The sequence below is a fragment of the Peromyscus californicus genome, unplaced genomic scaffold (genome assembly GCF_007827085.1).
Source record: "Peromyscus californicus insignis strain IS unplaced genomic scaffold, ASM782708v3 Scaffold_13__1_contigs__length_99412109, whole genome shotgun sequence".
In the NCBI taxonomy this organism is placed as follows: domain Eukaryota; kingdom Metazoa; phylum Chordata; class Mammalia; order Rodentia; family Cricetidae; genus Peromyscus; species Peromyscus californicus.
The window spans coordinates 26,528,155-26,550,454 of NW_026294424.1; the positions used below are offsets into that span (position 1 = coordinate 26,528,155).

Genomic DNA, 22,300 nt, shown 5'->3' on the forward strand with positions numbered 1-22,300 from the left:
ACACACACACACACACACACACACACACACACACATCTCTGGGAACAGCCAGAGCACCCACAAGATCTCAGTACAGGAGCCATCCCGACTATCCTAAAGTCTGGAGGCAAGGGCCCCCTCCTGGCTTTGCCCTGTCTCCCTGAGGCAGGGATCTGCTGCTTGGGAAAGGCAGAGGGCAGGGGTAAGGGATGGGGTGGTGAGGGGCAGGGGTGAGGGATGGGGTGGTGAGGGGCAGGGGTGAGGGATGGGGTGGTGAGGGGCAGGTGAGGGAGAGAGAAAAAAGCCTCACGCCTCCCTCAGACACCAGGAGAAGAGGCAGACGAAATACCAAATCAGCCTAGAGGTCTGACCCTCTGCAGTCCCAGCAGTCTACTGAGAGGGGACAGCGGTCCTTCCTCAGAGGGGCTGCGGCAGTTTCCAAGAGTGACAGCACAATTAATCCACAGCCCTGCTGAGGTTTTCACTGGGGCAGGCGCAGGGTCCTCACTGCCTCTTCCTCTTTTTCCTTTCTTTCTTTCTCCCCTCCCTCCTCTTCCTCCTCTTTTTGAGACAATACAGCCCAAGCTGACCTTGAGTTTTCAAACCTCCCGCCTCAGCCTCCTGCGTACTAGGGCTGCAGGAGTGCACCACGCAGGCTAACATTGTCCTCTTGACTGCACGTACGTGCGCGTGCACGCGGACCTTCCTCCACAGTGATTTTCTCTTACACTCTGCTACAAATGTCTAGATATGGCTCACGGCACCCGTGTGGCCCTCTTGGGCCTGGCACACAGCAGCTGCCTGTGCAGCTACACTTCCACTTCCACGTGTACTAAGAATGCTCATCACTAGCTGCAGAGCAGAACACAGAAGGGGTGCTCCTTAGGTCCTCCAGGATGGTGCTGGCTGCTGGATAGGCGTAAGAAAAGTATCTGTAGAGCTTGTAGATTCCCAACCGGCCAGGAATAGACGGGGCCACTTCCGATGGACAAGTCAAAGGAACCACACCAGCATGTCCTCACGGGGAGCATCCCCTCTGTTGCCTTTGAGAATCCAAACCACAGGTACCAGGCATTGTCATCCCAGCACCCAGGAGGATGAGGCAGGAAGAACTGGAGTTGAAGCCAGCCTGGGCTACACAGAGAAAACTTTTCTAAAAATTAGACAAAAGTCTGACTTTTCATGTGGAATGCCCCCAAACACATCCGTGGGATGAGAAACACACGAGAGAAAAGTGCATTTGACAAGTGCCTGAGGGTGGGGAGGGCCTTCTCTTAATTCTTCATGAGGGGTGGGCTGCACTGATGCTATCCACAGGGCTGAATTTGCAGACTTATTGCCAAACCATTCTGTCGCTTGAGAGGAACTATTGACAACTATGTCAACTGTAATTTCAACATCCTGGAGAGGAGTCTGTCATTTGAAAACACAGGGACAGGTTTAGGGGCTGATTCCTTCTTGTGGGGTGGCCTTTGCCTCATGCCCCAATGCTGTTAGTATCGCAAGAGCCTGGCTGCAAATGGAGCTTGTGGTGATTTGAATGAGAATGGCGCCCATCAGCTCATAGATCTAAACACTTGGTCACCAGGGAGTGGCACTACTTGAGAAGGATTAGGAGGTGTGGCCTTATTAAAGGAGGTGTGTCACTGGGGGTGGGCCTGCCAGGCCCAGTCAGTGTCTCTCTCTTCCTGCTGCCTGTGGATCCGGATGTAGAACTCCCAGCTACTTCTCCAGCATCATGTCTGTCTGCCTGTGTGCCACTATGATGAAATGGACTAACCTCTGCAACTGTAAGCCAGCCCCAGTTGAATGCTTTCATTTATAAGAGTTGCCATGGTCCTGGTGTCTCTTCACAGCCATAGAACACTGATCAAGGCAGAGATGAAGAAGATTCTGGAAGTCAGCTCACACCATAGATGCAGCCCAAGGAGATATGCTACCTTGTCTCCCCTCTGAGTCCAGGACAACCCTAGAGTGCCACCACATACAGGGTGACGTATGAGTGTCTTGGGGTACAAGAGGCACATCTCTCATTTTAACCACCACCAACTCCCATCTACCTTTATTAGCAGGAAAGCTAGTCACCATTTAAGATTTTAGTGTGTGTGTGTGTGTGTGTGTGTGTGTGTGTGTGTGTGTGTGAGAGAGAGAGAGAGAGAGAGAGAGAGAGAGAGAGAGAGAGAGAGAGAGAGAGAATGTGTAACTACAGGTACACATATGCCACTGAACACACGTGGAGATCAGAGAACACAGAGCTTTGTGGAGTTGCTTCATGCCTTCCATATTTACGTAGGTTCAAGCAATCAGACTCAGGCCACTCGTCTTGTATTGTGGTGGATTTACTGCTGAACCATCTCATAGCACCATGTATTTTGTTTTTGGGACAGGGTCTCATGCAGTCCTCAAATTCCCTGTGTAGTTCAAGTTTGAATCCTCTCGTTTCCCTCTCTGAGTGCCGGGATTACAGGTCCTGTCAATCACATCTGGTATGTGCAGTTCAGGGGGATGAACTCGAGACTGTGCATTCCAGGTAAGCATTATAACAACTGAGCTATATCCCAGATCCAAGTCCTTTTCTTTCTTTTAAAATAATCTATTTGCTTATTTATTTTATGTATTTACTCTTATTTATTCACATTGATTGATTGATTGATTGATTGTAGCCCTGGCTGGCCTGGAACTCACTATGTAGACCAGGCTAATTTGAAATTCATAGAGATCTGCCTGCTTCTGTTTCCCAAGCACTGCAATTAAAAGTGTACACCACCATGCTCCATCCAATTTATTTTATTTTTAATTGTGTGTGTGTGTGTGTGTGTGTGTGTGTGTGTGTGCGCGCGCACGCGCGCGCACGCGCGCGCTGGGGGTGGGGGGGGCACCCTTGGAGGCAAGAAGAGGATCTCAACATTTCCTCTCTGTTGTCCATACAGGTAAGAGTCTGCAAAAATGTTCTAGAGAAAAGAAGGGAGACTATAAAAGAAGTCCATCTCTTGGAAGTGGGACCATTGAGGGGTGCAGTGAGCCATTTCTGATCATGATGGGCAGCCAGATCAAGCCATGAATGTTGACTGCTGTCCAGGGTTGCCCAGATACGACCTGAAAGCCTGGGCAAGGGGCAAAAGAGCTGCAGCAGGCCAAGGGAGATTGTGCTTTGTGTTAAGATGGAAGGGACAGGAGCCAGGGCTGCAGCTCAGAGTCAAGGTACCTGTCACATGAGAGGTCCCCACTTCACTCCCCCAGCACACAGGGTAAAAATACAAGACAACGGGGTTGGCGGTAAGGAGGGCACCAAGAAGGTCCGTGTGGTGGTTTGAAAGAAAATGGCCTCCAAAGGGAGTGGCACTATTGGGAGGTGTGGCCTTGTTGGGGTAGGTGTGGCCTTGTTGGGGTAGGTGTGGCCTTGTTGGGGTAGGTGTGGCCTTGTTGGGGTAGGTGTGGTCTTGTTGGAGCAGGTGTGACTTGGTTGGAGGAAGTGTGTCATTGTGTAGGTGGGCTTTAGGGTCTCATATATGCTCAAGAAATGCCCCGTGAGACAGTTCACTTCCTGTTACCTGCATATCAAGTAGGACTTTCAGCTCCAGCACCATGTCTGCCTGTACACCGCCGGAATCCCAGCTGCCATGCTGCCCGGACTAAACCTCTGAACTGTAAGCGAACCACCACAACTAAATGTTTTCCTCTGTGAGAGTTACAACGTGGTCCTGGTGTCTCTCCACAGCGAAAGAACCCTGACTAAGGCAGCCAGAGAGCAGTGAGAGTGACTTTCAGATTTTCATCTCTAACTCTTCATCCGCGGGGCGATGGGGTGTGTGCTCTCCACAAGTGTGTCTTCCAGGAACGGAGAGACTGAGCAAAGAGGCATGTGGGGTAGGATGGAGTTCTACGTACGTGTGCTGTTTCCTTCTGCTTAGATCGGTTCATTCTGATGGTGTTTAGACACATCAGGAGAGCTGCAGATGGGACGAAAGACATGGGGAAACGGCGTTTGATACCAGTGCAGCAAAGCACCCATAGGGACGAAGCCGGAGGGTCTCTCAATCACACTGCTTGGGATCCAACCCTGGCCTCTCCACGGCCTGAGGCGTATCTTAGCCCCTTGATTCCTAGTTTATAGTGTAGGGATGATAATGAGGGTGTTTAGTTTTAGTAAGATGGTTGAAAATAGCAAGTCTTGAACAAAGCAGTCACAGGCTGTGTAGTGGGATATATCTACAGAGTCTATTTGATGGTCAAAGGAATTTATTCGGGGGTTAACTCACAACCAGAATAAAGGAGTTGGTCACAGAATCCTGGAGGGGAGGGGCAAGGCTCAACGTGGTTCTCAGGAGAGCTCTGTCTTGATCAGCACCAGCATCTAAGACCACAAGGTATCGAACAGAAGAGAGCACACTATCGTGACAATTAATGAGGCAATTCCACCTAGTTTATCTGGTAATTAAGAGAGGTTTATTTCAGGAGTAACTTACAGTCAATAAGGGGTCAGTTACAGTATCTGGGAGAGATGAGGTGCAGTCCAGCGTGGTTCTCTGGAGAACTCTGACTTGGTCTATAATCCAGCATCCAGGATCACGAGGAGCCAAGAGAGCAAGTACTATGCATCTCAGGTCTTAAGGGGTCTCACCTCAGCCATGCCCCAGGGGCAGGTCATAGGCAGGTGTGGCAGTTACTTGTCACTCTAGGGGCAATGCTTAGAGGTCAAAGCTGGAACAGCTACCCGCTACAGCGTATGTACTTGCATCCTAGGTCTTAAGGGTCCCTGGCGGCCACACCCAAGGGTACCTAGCAGCTACCTGCTGCCTCACTAGGGGCGGTACTTCAAGGTATGGCACAAAGACCCACCCACTGCAGCAGTGTGCCTCAGACGTTGCCAAGTAGGGCTCAAGCTTCAGAACAGGATGGTTCTGCCTCTGAGGTTCCCTTTTACTTGGATAAAGTGGCAAATTCCACAGGAATCGGACTCAGCAAGCCGCCTCCCAGATAGACTGTCTGTATCCCAGAATTCCTGGTGATACAGGCCTGTGATCCCAGCACTAAGGAGCATGAGGCAGGAGATCATAAGTTTAAGTCCAGCCTGGGCTCCATGTAAGATACTGTCTCGGGCACAGTCCTGAGGTTTGCTGGAGCTGGCCGTAGGGATGGCCCCTCTTAGAGGCAGGCCTGCGGGGCCTACTTGGTTCCAGGCTCCACCCCTGTCCCTGAAGAAGAAGATGGTTACCCTGGAAACTGTGGGGCTCTGAGAAATCAGAGGCCTCCTCAAGGGAGGAAGGGCAGCTGTCAGCCTGAGGAGGAAGCACTCTGTCCAGGCAAATGACTTAGACCCTTCCCTCCGGCAATTATGGCTTCTGGGTGGCCCAAGATTACTTTGAAAAAGTGAACACAGGAGTTGGGGAGGTGGCTCCGTGATTAAGAGCACTTTCTGCTTCTGCAGAAGACCTGGGTTTGGTTCCCAGCCCCCATGTGGTGGCTCACAGCTGTCTGTAACTCCAGTTCCAGGGGCATGCAATTCCCTCTTCCGACCTCTGTGGGCACCAGGCACACATGGGCTGCACATACATGCATGCAGCAAAGTACTCACACACACACACAATAAAAGAAATAAACCTTAAAATTCCCTGGGTTTTAGGACACAGCAGCATCATGTCCACAATCTCTGAAACGGGACGCTGTAACCACGTTTGCAGTGGTTAGGGAGTTGTGGGGTCATTCCTCCAGGCCAGTGTGACTTCCGTCAGGTCCAAGAACTTTGCCACTGAGCTCTTCTTCCACAGAAAGCGTTAGAAGTTTCTGTTTGCCTTCACTGAGGTGTCATTGAGAAGGCTCAGGACATGCTATCCCAAACACGGCACCTTAGCGTCTAGGAAAACAGTGTAAGCAGGAGGCCCCTTCTCCCTACCGCTTTCTCTTCTCCCGTTATGCAGGCCACAGAGTCCTCTGGCTACCCTCTGAAGAACTCCGCTGCAGAGGCGTCTTCTCTATGCACAGAAAGCAGGACTGGCCTCTTCTGGGAAGACTGGAGACAGGAGAACACAAACAAGCAGCCCTTGCTGTTCCTGCCCGTCATCATACCTTCTTCACAGCTCTCTTCCCTGGCTCCGTGAGTCATTATGCTGGGGTGGAAGCAGGCTTTGATCTTGTTTGTCAAGGGCTCTACCATTGAGCTATATCCCCAGCCCTTTGGGGCTTCCTTTCTGGAGGCTTCTGGGCCACACAAACATGTTAAATACATAGTTTTGCTCTTAGTAATCTGACTTTTTGTTGTAGGGACCTCAAGCACGGACTCATGAGAATGAGGAATCTTCTCTGCAGTGTAAGTATGGTTATGTTAATATTATATGCAAAACATCAGTCAGGCACGGTGGTGATGCAGGTTTGTAATTCCAGCACCGAAGAGGAGGAGGCAGAGGGGTGTAAGTCCTGCTGCTTGGGCTTGCTCATAGGAACCTGTCTCAACAAATGAAAACAAGTAAACTTCAAAAGCTCATTCTTGCCCTCCACCATAAAGAAAACAAACACTAAATAGAACAAAGGTAAAGCCTGTTTGCACGTCCTGAAGTACAGTCTGAGCACGGAGCCATGGTGCTGCCTTACCCCGAAGGGAAAATAGAGGGAGAGGTGACATCCATCTTTCTCTCCAAGGGTTTCTCTTTGTTAGGTTGCCTGGGGCATTTTCTGGTTACTTCCGACATCTTGGAGCTGGGTCTGCCATCTTGCTCTTGAAAACCCCAAGCTGCCTGGGTTCCCATGACAGAACATGAAGGACAACCTCCCCTTGGCTATTCCATGTGACAGACAAGGTGGGGGGTTGGGTGGAGGACAGAACTCACAGTAGGGCGGGGAGGGAAGTATCCTGTGCTGTACGTGTAAGGATTATGTCCTTAATTACATCACCAGCCTGCGACAGCATCCCAGCCCTCTGTGCCCTCTCTTTCCTCACTCTCTCCTTCCGCGTGGTCTTTTTCCCCCTCTTTTTCTCTCTCTCTCCCTTTCTCTCTCTCTCTCTTTCCCTTTCTCTCTCTCTCCCAATAAAGCTCTAGAAAGGTAACTATGGCTCGTGATTCTTCCGCCACCACAACATCCATCAGCAAGGCTGCCGCGGGCGGTGGCCAGCCACGAGCCGCTGCCGCCGCTTAACCAACAGTACGCAGGAGTGGCTGTGCATAGGGAAAAGCCCCGGGGAGTCCCTGATGGTCTCTCCTCTCTCCTGTTTGAGTAGGAAGCTTCTAGAACATTTTGTTTGTTTGTGTTTGTTTTCAAGACAGAGTCTCATGTAGTCCAGGCAGGCCTGGAACTTGCTATGAAGCAGAGAATATTTTTGAACTCCTGATCTCCTGCCTCTACCCACCCCGCAAGTTCTAGGATCACAGACATGTGCCACCACGCTCAGCTTTGAAGTGTCCGTAACTGTGACTCTGGCCACCCTTTCGTGTGTGCAGAGATAACAACACTAAGGCTTCAGGCCTTAAGATGACAGAGACTTCCTTTGCTTTGGGCAGGTGTGTCTTGCATCTCAGGGTGACTGTGGACTGTCTCCGTGTTGTCCTTGCTCAGGGACCCAAGAGGACAGAGCAGCTGCCGTCTGGAACCGTGACCACAGCAGCGGCAGGAAGAAGGAAAATGTGACAAACTGCAGCTGTCACCTGGATTTGACCTGTCTCTCTCCCACTCTCTCACCTTTAGTGTCCAAAGTGCATCAAGGGTCAGCAGGGGAGGGATAACCCCAGGGTTTCCATGGCGGGGTGGGGGGGTGGGGGTGAGAGGGAATAGAGACCAACCTGAAGGGTTATAACGTTTTTTTTTAAGGTGTGTGTGTGTGTGCTCGAGTGCACCCGGCAGCAGCAGTAGCAGCCCAAAGAGGTCAGAAGAAGGCATCAGATCCCTGGAAACAGAGTTACAGGTGGCTGTGAGCCGCCATGGAGACGCCGGCAACTGAACCCAGGTCCTCCGCAAGAGCAGTTAGGTGCTCTTAACCGATGAGCCATTTCCGTTCCTCTAGCTCCATAGTTCGCTCACTTTTTTTTTTTTTCTTGAGGCAGAGCCTTTCGTAGCCCAGGCTGGACTCAGTCTTTCTGTGTAGCTGAGGATGGACTTCTGATCCTCCTGCTTCCGCCTCCCAAGTGCTAGGATTACAGGTGTGTGCCACCACGTCTGAGTTTATGTGGTGCTGGGGACCAAATGCAGTGTTTGAGTGACTGTCCCCTAAGCCAAACATCTATCATCTTGGGGACCTCAGTTGTCCTCTTGCAAAATGATTACCCCATCTGGGCCTGGCAGCACTCCCCTCAGAAAGGGTGGGGAGGGTCACAAGATCCTCGCCTGAGTATCCAGGCCGTTCTTACCCCCTGCCTTATGTAATGACTTAATTGTACAAGGTCTGGAGAGGGGCTGGAGTATTCAGGCCTGGAAACAGTAGGGGAGGGGGCTCCATCGATGCAGCCACAGGGAAATCCTCATCCCCTCTGGGTAAGGCACTCCAGCTGCCCCTTGCTGGGAAGAGGAGCGCCCACCCTCTGTAAGTGACCCCTCATCTATGCTCTTTAAGGAAGCTCGTTAAAGTTCTCAGAGTGAACTTGGGGAATCTGTCATTGGGGTCTTAGAAGGGGTAGGCTTAGTCTCCCTCTGGGAAAGAATTTTAGCAGTACCCAGGGACTGTATATGCTAAACAAGTACTCCAGCAACTGAGGGACTGTGCATGCTAGACAAGTACTCTAGCAACTGAGGGACTGTGCATGTTAGACAAGTACTCCAGCAACTGAGGGACTGTGCATGCTAGACAAGTACTCCAGCAACTGAGGGACTGTGCATGCTAGACAAGTACTCTAGCAACTGAGGGACTGTGTATACTAGACAAGTACTCCAGCAACTGAGGGACTGTGCATGCTAGACAAGTACTCCAGCAACTGAGGGACTGTGTATGCTAGACAAGTACTCCAGCAACTGAGGGACTGTGCATGCTAGACAAGTACTCCAGCAACTGAGGGACTGTGCATACTAGACAAGTACTCTAGCAACTGAGGGACTGTGTATACTAGACAAGTACTCCAGCAACTGAAGGACTGTGCATGCTAGACAAGTACTCTAGCAACTGAGGGACTGTGCATGCTAGACAAGTACTCCAGCAACTGAGGGACTGTGCATGCTAGGCAAGTACTCCAGCAACTGAGGGACTGTGCATGCTAGACAAGTACTCCAGCAACTGAGGGACTGTGCATGCTAGACAAGTACTCTAGCAACTGAGGGACTGTGCATGCTAGACAAGTACTCTAGCAACTGAGGGACTGTGCATGCTAGACAAGTACTCCAGCAGCTGAGCTACACCTCCAGCCAAGTATGTTTTTCTTTCCTTTAATTCTCACAGAGATTCTGCATGGGAATTTACAAAGAGCTCCATTTCAGGGCTGAGGACACAGCCCGGACCGCCTTGTCACTGGGGACAGGACGCACACAGCTGTTGATAACATCCGTGCCCGCTGAGAAGCACCAGGACCTGGGTGTCCCTGCTCTCGGGCCTCCAGGTGAGAGGTCCCAGAACCAGGCAATTGGTGGGACTGGGCCCTGGAGGAGTCTGGGTGAGGAGGGAGGGCTGTGCAGGGACCAGACTCCCCAGGAGGCAGAGCAGGGACTGGGGGCAGTGAATGGGCTCTGGCCTCACTCTGTGCTTCTGGTCAGTGAATAAGGACACCTCCAGCAATGTAGCTGCCTGACAGAAACCTTTATGGGCATAGCTGGAAAGTCCAGATGGTGATAATGTCTCAGACTCAAGGTATAAGCGAAGTGACTGTGAATGGAGGAGAGGCGGAGGGAAGGAGGGAGGGAGGGAGGGCGAGCCCACAAACTATGAACAAGAACTAGCTAATCCCGTTACGTTCTTCTGATCAGCCTGGCTCCATTTCAGAGCTCTCATTCATCCCTACAGGAATTCAGGATGCTATTTCTACAGTTACCAGGTACCATGGTCCCACTGTTAGAACTTCCAGCCCGTGTGGTTCCAGTGGACTTCAGGGTCTGGCAGGTGCACTGGAACCTTAGGGATCCCAGACTGCTGCTTCCTTCAAAGCCCTCTCCAGAGTGTCACCCCCAAAGTCCTGGGACCCTCACTCCCATCCTAACCTGTTCAGATGTCCAAGTTTTCAATATGCTGAAGTTCCCCAAAAGCAGCGTATTAGACTTCTTAAAGACTGTGAGTAGAAGATTAGCTGATTCACACCTATAACCCAGCACTGGGGAGGCAGAGGTGGGCGGATTGTCCAGGAGTCTGCGGCCAGCTTGGGTTGTGTAGTGAGTTCCAGCCTAGACACAGTTACAGAGGGAAACGCTGTCTCAAAAAAACAAAACAAGACAAACAAAAACCTTGTTCTACTTTGCTTCCTCACTGCAGTGTAAACACTGGTCAGTAATAACTTGGGGAAGGAGAGGAGCTGCTTGGCTTTCAGTTTACAGTCACAACGGGAAGCCAAGGCGGGAACTCATCGAAGGAACTGAAGCAGGGACCACGGAATATGCTCACTTCCCCGGCTTGGGCAGCCTCCTCTCTTACACAATCCGGTCCACCTGCCCACGTCAATCATCCATCAAAACAATGCCCCCACAGGCCAATCCAGTGGAGGAAAGCCCTCAGCTGAGGCTCCCTCTTCCCAGGAGACTCTGCTTTGTGTCAAGTTGACAAGAACTAAGCAGGACCTCAGTACCATGGAAAGTAGATGACTTAAAAAGCTGAAGGGACCCCTGAAGGGACTCTAGAGGCCCAAGTTTGGCAAGCATGGCTCTGGAAGGCCTGGCCCTTCTCCCCCAGTCCCTCTGCCCTGCTAAGAACTGTTAGATTACATTCCTAAAGCTAGCCACCAGGTCTATTCCCTTGTTTGGCCTCTTCCTCCTCCCAAGACTCACTCCCAAGGTCCAACTACCAAAGTACTGAAGTCCACAATCAAAAGCCCCTTTGGCTGCCCTAATTAACATGCCCAGTTAAAATTAAACACGAGGTTTCCCATTTTACCTTGATAAACCGCCATTTGTCTATGGACCATGTCTGTCTTCTCTATCCAGAGGTGGTCCTTTGTCCCCCCCACCACCACAACACCCCCAGGACATATACCCCTCCCCTTCTCCCTTGTTTCCTTCTTCTTCTTCTCCCTTGTCCTCTGTCTCCTGTCTTTGTCTCTTATTCCTGCCCTTTGACTCTCTGGGGCAAATAGATCCCCTTTGTGCTGAGAATTTGGTCTTGGGGTGTCTTGTGCCGATACTGGTCCCTTTACCCTGCACCCCCCCCCACACACACACACAAAGAAAAGGAAACAGAAAGGAAATCACTAGGTGCTAAGACCAGGTCTTGGCCAGGGCCAGAACTAAATCCTTCTTTAGGATTCAAGAAACAAGGTGAGGAGCTGGAGAGGTGGCTCAGTGGTTAGAGCACTGGCTGTTCTTCCAGAGGACCTGAGTTTCATTCCCATCACCTACACCGCAGCTCACAATTGTCTGCAACTCCAGTCTCGGGGCATGTGACACCCTTTTCCGGCCTCTGTGGGCGTCAGGCATGCATGTTATGCATGTAGAGGAACATGAAGGACAGAGAATAACATGAATGAAGGGTCAGGAGGAAGCCCCCGCCCCACCCACATGTAAACCTGTCTGCGGGTTTTACTTTTTGTCCTGTGCTGGTCAGCTCCCAAGTGGCCCCACATGACCCTGGCACTTAGATCTTTGGTGTAGTCCTCTTCCATACGGTAGCAGAGCTAGTCCTCACAGCCAATAGGCTACCGAAGTCATGGCATACATGTCATCTGGAGGCAGTCAGCGTCGAACCAAGGCACATTCTCTCTTGCTGTCTCTGTCTTTCATCTTTTGGTCTTGGAGTCCCGACTCTTATGAGCATCCCACTCAAAAGACCCTCCTGTGGCCTCCTGCCAACAGCAACACCCGTGAGCTTAGAAGTGGACTCTTCAGGGGCCATCGAGGTTTGAATGATAGCAACCCTTCGAGCGCTTGGCTGCCACCTCCTGAGAGTCCCTGAGCAGGAACCCTGCCACTGAGGTGCTCTCAGTAACTGCGGGAGGACAGATGTTTTGGGGGGATAATTTGTTGCATAATAATAAATACTAGAAAACTTTTTTCAGTTTCAGATTCTATGTAACGTGCACACATTGGTCTTCTAAATCCATAGGTCGACTGTCTGAAGATCAGATGTACTTACAAAACATGACGTCTGTATTGAGTATGTGCAGATTTTCTCTTGTTACGGTTCAATGTGTGCAGCTGCTTACAGCACTTACACACTGTTGGGTACTTAACGCAGTTAGTGGAGTAGAGGTACTTTAGATATACGGGAGTGTGTATGTAGATTGTAAATACCATAGTGTAGTGTTCCATAAGGGACTTGAGCATTCCAGGTTTGGGATCCACAGGAGTCCTGCAATCCACCCCCTAGCGAGACTCGAGCGATGATTGACTATTGCTTTGCCACCAGGAGAAAAATACTTCAAACGACCGATCAAGTAAACCCTTCATTACAGTAAGATAACGGTCATGGGCTTAGCTGCCTTGTCACATCGCTCCTGGGGAGTGGGACCAGTGGGCTCAGCAAGGACTTCCTTAATTTTTCCTCTTAGATAAAATATTCTCCAGTAAGAACGGAGGGAATATGAGGTCATTACAAGATAATACAATGACCGCGTTGCCTAATGCACAGCAAAAGTTCTTCAAATAAGTGCCAGGTTTGCTGTTTGGGGATCCCATGCCTCCTCTTCGGACCCCAAGTCCTTCAAGGCAACCAGCAAAAGAGGCTCTTTCCTCGTGTCGCCACAGGGTGGCGCTGTGACACTAACCTCCTCTCCACTCCCGCCGGCTTCCAGCTGGCGCTGCGGCAGGAAACCGGTCCCCTCCAGACTGCCAAGGCTTGCGTGTCGGGTTACCAAGAGCGACCGGGCAGCCAGACACCATCCAAGCATTCATCCGGCAGATAATGAGGAAACAGGCCCCAGCTTTGTACCCATCTGTAAGGCCAAAGTAAGGGCTGCACAAAGTGGTCCTGGAAGCAGGAGGCTCCTGTTGGAGGCCGGGGTGGGGTGGGGTTGTAGGGTCTAAATGGATTCTCAGTGCTGAGGCTCCACACCCTGCGCTCTCAGGCTGCGACCCTTTGCAGGGTGTGTGTGTGGTGGTGGTGGTGGTGGGGGGGGGGGTGCAAAAAGGGCTTGGTTTCCGAGGTACTTAGCTATGTCCTCTGCCTCGGAAGTCGGCTTCTAAATTGTCTCAAACTTCAGTCTACATCACAGTCGCCCGGGGACTTGTTAAACAGTGGTTTGACGGTCCAGTTCAGCAGCCTGGCCGGTGGCCGGAGAATTTGCATTTAAAACATGTTTCCAGGGATGCCGAGGGGGCCGGTTCACTCCTGCAAAGGTCCCTGGGACCAGAAGAGAAGCCTCTCACTGTGACGGCTCTCTCCACTGTGATGCCCGGGCTCTCAGGCAAGCTCCTGAGCCGCCCTTGGGCCAGCGGGGATGCTAGTTAGAAGTTATCGTGGGTGGGGCAGGAGGCTGGCCTTTCCTTCTGTGTCCAGACAAAGGCGACACAAACTCTCAAAGCTCCATTGTGGGCACCAGATCTTTGGAGACATTCTACCCGAGGCCACCGGGTAAAAACAGTGTCACTTTCCCCCACTCGTAAGTGGGTGCAGCAGAGGTTCGCACGGTCCCACAGAGAGCCCAGACAACTCAGATGGACAGAAGGAAGTCAGAGGCATGAGCCAGGTCCCTCCTCACCATGCTTCAGGCACAGGGTCTCTGTTGGCCTCACTCCGACTGTAGCCTATCTGGTCACGAGCTCCAGGCTTTGCTGTTTAGCCCGAATGATTCCAGGTAGCTCAGCCCTATAATCCCAACTACTCTAAAGGCTGAGGCAGGAGGACTGCCAGTTCAAGCCTGACTTAACTAGAGAGAGTTCAAAGCCAGCCTGGGCAACTTAGACACATTGCAAAAAACGTAAGCAGCTGAAAGAGAGAACAGTGGGAGCTGTGTCCACAGTGGGAGAGTGCTCGCCTACCTGGCACAAAGCCTGGATTTGGTCCCCAGCGATGGGTTAGCTGGGTGTGGGGGCACATGCCTGAAACCCCAGCATGAGGGAGGTGGGGGCAAGAGGACCCAGAAGCTCAAGATCATCCTCAGTCACACAGTGAGTTTATGGCCAGCCCAGGACACTTAAGACCCTGTCTATTAACTAACTAACTAACTAACTAACTAACCAGTAAAGGAGGGCTGGCTATGGCTCAAAGGTGCAAGGGAATAGACAGACTCGCGAACAAGCTTCCCAGCTGGACGGAAGGTGAGTTCCACAAAAGAACAGGTTAAACAACTGCCTCTCCGAAGTGTGGGACACACCAGCCCACAGACTCTACGCTTGCACATGCCTGGATGGGAAATACAGACTCTGGGAAATTCTGTGCTAGGTTAAGGAGAGGCCTTAACAGCGTGTGCTGCCCATGGTCATTGCGTCATGTAGAAAAGATGTTTTTATTCTTCCCCAGTTATTGATGGCTGCATGGTCATTGAGTTGTGCATTTCTGCCACACGATGGAGATTCCTGGCTCCATTGGTGGTCCCTATCCCATACCACCAACTCAGTTTTGATCTGTTTTCTTCTCTCTCCCTCCCTCCCTCCCTCTCTCCTTCCCTCCCTCTCTTCCCCTCTTTCTCTGATGCTGGGACTGACTCCAGGCCCTTGCCCTTGCTAGGCAAGCACGTTACCACCGAGCTGCCTCCCAAGTCCTCTATTCCTCTAATTCTTTCTTTCATTATAAAGAAGATCAGCCTTTCTTAACTTCCACCCCAAATTCTGGAACTGAGAAATCTGTATAACCTTGATACCCAGGGATTAACAGACACCAGGAGAACACATTTTAAAACATCATTTCTTTCATGAAGATAGTAATGTGAAATGGTGCAGCCACTCTGAAAACGATTTCTGCAGTGTCTTAGAATGTGAAGCACAGACCTGATGTCTATGCCACCCATTCTAAGTGTTTACTGTATCTACCCAAGATAAATGAAAACTTATGTACCACAAATATATGTGAGTGGCAGGTTGTAATAGCCTCATTTAAATGACTAAAAGCTAGAACAATCTCGATGGCCAACAAGTGAATGAATACACACATCCAGGTATATTCATGAAATCAAACTATTGAAATGATGTGAGTGAACTACAGAACAACTCTTCCACATGGGAGACGCCAGGATAAAAGATGACCCTCTTTCTACAAAATTCTAGAAAATGGAAGTGAATCCAGAAGGTGAAGCATTCTTTGAATTGAGGAAAGACAAGTAAGGATTAGAAAGGGGTGTGTGGAGATGTCTGAGTCAGAGTGACTCCAGAGACATGGTGATTGTGGGAGATTTTAGGCATGTTGCTTTGTCAAAGATTCCAATGCCTGCGGCAACATGTCAGTTATGCACAGCCATGCTCTTCAAGGTGGTAATGTAACTCTCAACAATGGCAAAACGAACTACAAAGTAAAAGCAAAGTGGACAAAAGACACTTTGTCAAAATAGACAGCAAGCACACATCTAGTAATGCTTACTGTTAAGCACTAAGGAAGTCTAGCTGAACCCACAGTGGATCTCACGGCATGGCCACAAAACAGACACAGCAGTGATAGCTGTAAAAGCCTAACAATATCAAGTTCAAGTTCTAAAGAGGATGAGGGATAGCTAGAACCTATATTTCTTAATATAAGGAAAAGCTCGTCATTTCTTATAAAGTTAGACACACACCCAATGAAAAATAAGCAGTGCTTCTCCCTCAACTGTGAAAAACCTAAACGCCTTTAGAAAGGTGGGAGGCTAAGTGATGTGATACCTTTAACATGGAATAGCATTGGATAATGAAAAGGAGTGAACAACTGACGTGCCACGACATGAATGCAAACACAAGAGGTGACATGCCACAAGATTCCACTTGAGTGGCACTCCAGAAAAGACTACTCTGTAGTTGGGAGAAACTTTTTTTCTATCAAAGGAAGCACCCTTTATTGTGTGATATGTCCATTTGTCCAGCCCTAGACATTCTTGAAATTTGCCTATCACACCCTCCTCTTTCCCTCCAATTAGCCAACCAGAAGTACATGATGAGGTTGAACCTCAGCCTACGAGGAACAACCAAGTTTCCCATTGCCTTAAGAATAAAAGACAGAGGCCGTCTTGGCCATGTGCTTGCTATCCTGGGTTAGGTCATGACATATCCTTTTTTGGGGGGAAACTTGCCATGCCACATTACTTTTGCTTTTTTCATGTGTTTCTTTGTGATGTGCCAAGATTATTCTTTTCTAACAGAAGTGATGGAGAATATCAGGTTGGGGTACAGAAAGATGATAAAATTATTTTCCAGTGTGGTGGTTTGAATGACCCTCATAGACTCATATATTTGAATACTTGGTCCCCAGTTGGTGGAACTGTTTGGGAAGGATTCAGAGGTGTAGCCTTATTGGAGGAGGTGTGTCCCTGGGGGTTTCAAAAGACTCTTGCTATTCTATTAGCTCAATCTGCCTCCTGGCTGTAGATCAAGATGTGAGCACTCAGCTACTGCTTCAGCACCATACCTGCCTGATGCCATGTTCCCTGCCACAATGGTCATGGACTCTAACCTTCTGAAACTGTAATCCCCAAATCAAACATTTTCTTTTATAAGTTGCATTAATCATGATATCTCGTCATAGTAATACAAAAACAAGTAAGATGGCTGGTTATTGGCTATTTCTTCCTCCTGATTTGGTGATGGTTATGTAGTCTACCTACATGTTTGTCAAAACTGTAGAACCAGACACCAAAGAGACTGAATGTCACTCTGTGTAAATAAAGACATGTAGAATCAATTTGCACTGTTATAGAAACATCAGACAGTGTAGGACCGTGAAGAAGGGTGTGAAGGCTTTTACACAGGCACAGCTTGGTGCTTTGAACTGCTCCTCAGAGTCCCCGGCCAACAGTTTCAGACTGTATTTTCAGGCTATTTCCTAACATGATTTATGAATGTATACAAGTATTTTATTTTTCCAGAAACAAGAGTATATCATACCTATGGATCTGCAGCTGCCCCTTTTCTACAAACATCAAGAGCCTGTAAAACTAAGATTTAATTGGCAATGTACAGTGCAATGCAATTTAAAACCAGCTCTCTACCTTCAAGGTGACACAATGATTGTGCTGTCCCTGAGACCTGGGTCTTAGAAGGAATTAGACCAATGGCAGCCCTGAAGGAGAAAGCTTCACCAGATAGTTGTCTCTCTGTCTTATTAGGTTCTTCATAGGGATCATGGTCAGTCTGCTAGAGGGAGTGAGGGACAAACCCTTCCCAGACTTGAGGGCCTCAGAGGCTCATTGGGAAGCCTGAAAAGCCTTCAGTGGGGCTGTAGCCAGGATGCAGAGCCAATGCCAGTTTTCCAAGGTGAGAAATAAAGCAATCAGCATATTTTATTACTTGCAGCCTTAGGAATTGAACCAAGGGCCTCACGCATGCAAGGCAAGTACTCTGCCGACTAAACTGTCCATGTCCTTTTTCTCATCTCCATTTAGAGATAGAGTCTCACTGGATTGCCTAGACAGACCTTCAATCCTCCTGCCTCAGCTTCTCAAGTCAGTGTCATGTGCCTTGCTGGCAGAATGTTGAAGCCTGTACTTTGGGATCCTAGGACGTGCTTACGTTGCTGTGACGTGTAACATGCTCCAGAGAGTGGGTGGTGTGGCAATGTGGTAAGAGATGGGGCTCTGTAAGAGGACAGCGTGGGTTGGAACCTGGCTTTTGATTTTACGAGGTAGGTGACCTTGGGCAGGTCCATGAGCTCTTGGGTTGCACAGGCTTGTTGCCGAGCAGTAACTGTGTATGCACATGTGTGGCAGTTGACTAGCAGACAGGAAGCTAGCCTTGGTGTGCTGTCCTGTTACTTCCTCTCCAGGCTGCTGACCCCAGTCTGAGAGATAAGACCTCTCCAGGCCGTTGACCTCAATCCCACTCTTGGGGCTCCAAGGAGAGGCTACCAAACAGGTGCTACCAACAACTGGCCCTTCCCCCAGAGGCAGCTGGAGCCTGCTTCCACTTTTTCCATGTCAGCACCGACAAACAGCTGAAGCCTTCTGTGGGATCTTGGCGAGCAGGGCCCGTATTGATTTTGTTCTCAAAGCCTTTCAAGTGGCGGCTGCCCCTGTGATCTGGCTGCGGGGGCCCAGTTACAAAGCCAGCGCAGCCCCTCAACGGTTCTTGGAGGGTTTTGTGTTTCCAGAAAGGAACTCAGAGGACCCAAGCCTCAGCCAGTGGGTGTTCACCAGGGGCCCAGAGCTCAGAACCTTCTTGAGGGCATTTCCCAGCTGTGCAGGTACTAGCTGAGCACTGTTAAAAGGCTCGTGCCTCAGCACCTCACTTTCAGCGTCATAGAGCAAATATTGGTCCTGCCTGCTATGTGCACTGAAGCCACACAAAGCACTCCCAAGACCTTTACCACCCGCCAGGCTTGCTGGCCAGGTCATGGGGAAAGGAAGGCAACCTCAGCAAGATCGCAGCTCATTCCTGCCAATATTTAAACCAGGGCAGTTCTTCCGGGCCAGCACATCCTTTGGCTTTCAGTGCTCCTGCAATATTGGCTGGATGGTGGGAGGCTCAGCGAGGGGACCCCAGGGAGGACTCAGATTACAAGCAGGAAGTGAGACCCTAAAGTGGAGTCCCTCCCTTTTCTCCCCTTTATACAGAAGCCATTCACTGTCCACGTTTTTCTCTTGAGGCAAGAAGGGTCCCTTTGTGGCTGCAGTGGGCTAGCTGAGGGGGAGAGAGTGGGCTGTCAAGCTGGGCATGGCAGGGGAGCCTGCAATCTTAGTTCTTGGAAAGCGGAAGCAGGAGGATCAGAAGTTCAAGGGCAGTTTCGGATGTAGAACGAGTTTCAGGTCAGTCTGAGCTACGTGAGCCCATGCCATAAAAGGGGTGAGGGGCTGTTGACATGAAGGAATATGTTTTGTGTCAGTTTGGAATGGAGATGGCCAGTGAAAAGGCTTGGCAGGGGGAACCCACTCTTGAAGGAGGGACTCCTGAAAGCTGTCCTCTGACTTCCAGTTTGGGGCTGTGGCTCTAGTCTGCCCTCATACACACACACACACACACACACACACACACACACACACACACACACACACCCTACAGTAATAATAAAGGAAACAAAAATTCAATTAAAAATTTATAATGGAGAAAAAGTCAAGAGCAAGTGGATTTTTGTGTTTGTTTTTTTAATTTATTTGGCTGGGCTTAATTTTAAACCTCTTTTTAAAAAATGACCGTTTGAGACAGGGTCTTACATATAACCCTGGCTAGCCTCAAACTCAAGGTGATCCTTCTGCCTCAGTCTGGGACTACAGGCTAAACCTGTGTATATACATACATACATATATACATACGTGTGTGTGCCATACAAATACACGTATGTAGGCTTATTTACACGTGTATTGGCAAGTATGTGTGTACATGAGTGTGTACATGTGAAGGCTGTGTGGAGGCCAGAGATTAACATTGGATGTTTCCCTCCCTCGCTGTCCTCTTTACATACTGAGGCGGAGTCTAGCACTCATTCAGCGCTCACTGATTCAGCTCGGGTCTTCTCTGGGATCCCCATCTCCCCCTTCTGAGTGGAGATGGCAAGTGGGTCACCACGCCTGCCTGGCGTTTGTGCAGGTGCCAGGGATCTGAACTTAGGTCCTCATGCTTGTGTGGCGAGGGCTTTACCCACTGAACCATCTCCCTCACCCTCAACCACTTTTTTTAAGCAGCTACAGGCTGGCAAGATGACTCTGTGGGCCAAGGTACTCGCCATCATGCGTAACCACCTGAGTTCAGTGCCCAGAACCCACACGGTGGAAGGAGACAGCCGATGCCTACAAGCTGTCTTCTAAACTCCACACCTGTGCCATGGCACATGCAGTACCCACACCCAATAAATGTAAAAAATTAAAAGACAACACTTCTTTTCCTTGGTTTGCTATTTTCAGAGAAGTTCCTGAATCTGCACCCAGTGCTAAGGGTTCCGTGCTAACCAGCTGACGCTGGCCACCGTGCCATACTCTTGCTGGCGATGACCACAGCCTTGAGTCATTCTCCTTTCTCAGTCTTGGCCCAAGAATGTCACCATTCCTAGTCACTTGACACCACAACGGGTAATCGGTGTTGGTTAGAAACCTCCTGAGATGGGGCAGGCAGCTCCACTGCCTTTTTCCTCCTGCAACTTAACCACAATAAAAAGAACTAACAGTGGGGAGAATGAGCAAAACGTTTTAAAGGATTTGATATCCTGAGAGAGCTCCACTTTGAAACAGCGAGATGGCGCTCGATGCCGACCAGAGCAGACGAAGCCCGTCGGATCCTGACAACACACGGTGCTGAGGACCCGCAGCAGCAGGGATGCTCTCACATCCTGGGGACTTGGAATGACGCAGCCACGTTGGAAGACTGCTTGGCAGCCTCTTAAGAAGCCAAATGTGCTGCTATCATGCGAGCCATCTTGCTCCATGGTATTGACCGAAGAGCTGAAGAGCACACACATACCCACATGCTGACGTTTACCAACGCTTTACTCATAACTACAGAAATGTGGAAGCAACCTCAGTGTTTCTCCAGTGATCCGACAAGACCACGGGACATTTCAGCACCAAAGGACACCAGCAAGACAAGCAAGACAGAGGAAACATGTCGACATCTGTTACCAAGTGGAAAGGCCGCGTGACTCCAACGGACAGTCCAGAAACAGGCAACACTCGGAAGGAGTGGGAGGAAGATGAGTGGTTGGCAGAGGTCAGAGGTCAGAGGTCGGAGGGATGAGTAGGCAGAGCACGGAGGATCTGAGGCCATGAAAATGTTCCTCAGGATCTACAGTGCTGGGTGTGTAGCATCACTGGAAACTGGCTCTGGGTCAGCCTCAGTGGGAGCTCACTGGTCACAGCCACTGTGCCGCCTGGGTACTCTGGGTGCCCATGTGGAACAGGGGCCCCTGAGAATGCTATACTTTCCATTCCATCTTGCTCTGAACCTAATGCTGCTCTAAAAATCTGTTCAAATGTGCATGGTGCGGTGGTGTGGGAGAATTCGAGGCCAGACTCTGCCATGTAGCAAGTTTGAGATCACCCGTTACTATGTGAGACCCTGTCTCGAAAGGAAAAAACCAAAGCCGGGTGTGGTGGCTCACACCGGTGATCCCAGAAGTTGGAAGACAAAGGCAAGACAATTGCCAAAGTTGGAGGAAGGCATCCTGAGCTACATAGTGAGTTCCAGGCCAGTCGGAGCTAAAGAGATGTACCCTGCGTCAAAAAACAGAAAAGCGAAACATCTCCCAAACTAAGTAAATAAATATAAAGTCATGATACTCCCCAAGGTGGTCTTTGTTTGATGTGTTGGTTGGTTGGTTTTGTTGTGCTTTGTTTTGTTTTGAGGTGCTGGGTTGAACTCAGCGCCTCACATGTGTTGAGCACGTATATTCTACCTCTAAGTAAAACCTCCTTCTTCTTTCTTTTTCCTTTTGACATGGTCTTGCTTTGTGGTCCAGGGAGGTCCGGGCAGGGCATGCGTTTAGAGAAATACAGGGCATAATGTTTTCATTACAGTGGGAATCTTGCTCACTTTCCTCATCATTGGGTCACAAATAATCTTCTAAAATCGTGCCGTGACTTATTGACTTCTTTATTTCTGGACCCATAGGTGACTTCCTGTGTATGCTGCTGTGATAATCAATTCTGCATTCATCGATAACACTTACCGGGGCATTGATTACATGCCAGGCCCTGGTATGCACATCGCAAACATTAGTAAATGGTTAACCTGGATAACAATGAAACTCTCTTACAGCCTGTGTGAGGAGATGAGGAAACCTGGACCCAGAGAGGGACCAAGCCTTGAACAGTCAGGGGTGCGCGGCTTTACCTGTGTTGCTGGCCATTTCTAGAGTGAGTTTCTGGACGACAAACAGGGGCATTTCCCTGGTGGTTCCTTGATGAGCGCCCTGGCCACTCTCTCGAGGGCCCCAACCTTCATTCCCTCCCATCCAGTTGAGACGATTCACTGTAGCGCAGGCCATGCGGAATGTTCTATTTGTTCCTGCTTCTAACCTCGTAAGGGGAAATTGTGGCTTCACGGATGTTTGAATATTAATTTCTTTGATTTCTGATGCATCTCAGCATTTTCTTGGGTTTATTAGTGTTTCGTACTTTCTTGGTAGATTATCTAATGTGTATTATCTCTGTTTATTTTCCATTAAAAACTCAGTTTCTTTTATAAAGCTGAATGACGCATTAAGTGAAGCAAACTTCTTCCCATTGTA

At 49.7% G+C, this 22,300-nt stretch overlaps 1 long non-coding RNA gene across 1 annotated transcript; it reads left to right on the plus strand.

Moving 5' to 3' along the window:
- The first annotated feature begins 12,725 nt into the window (after positions 1–12,725).
- Positions 12,726–21,349, plus strand: LOC128108851 (uncharacterized). The gene is made up of 2 exons (XR_008217605.1): positions 12,726–12,975; positions 19,983–21,349. It is a non-coding gene; the product is annotated as an uncharacterized LOC128108851 (long non-coding RNA).
- Positions 21,350–22,300: the final 951 nt, after the last annotated feature.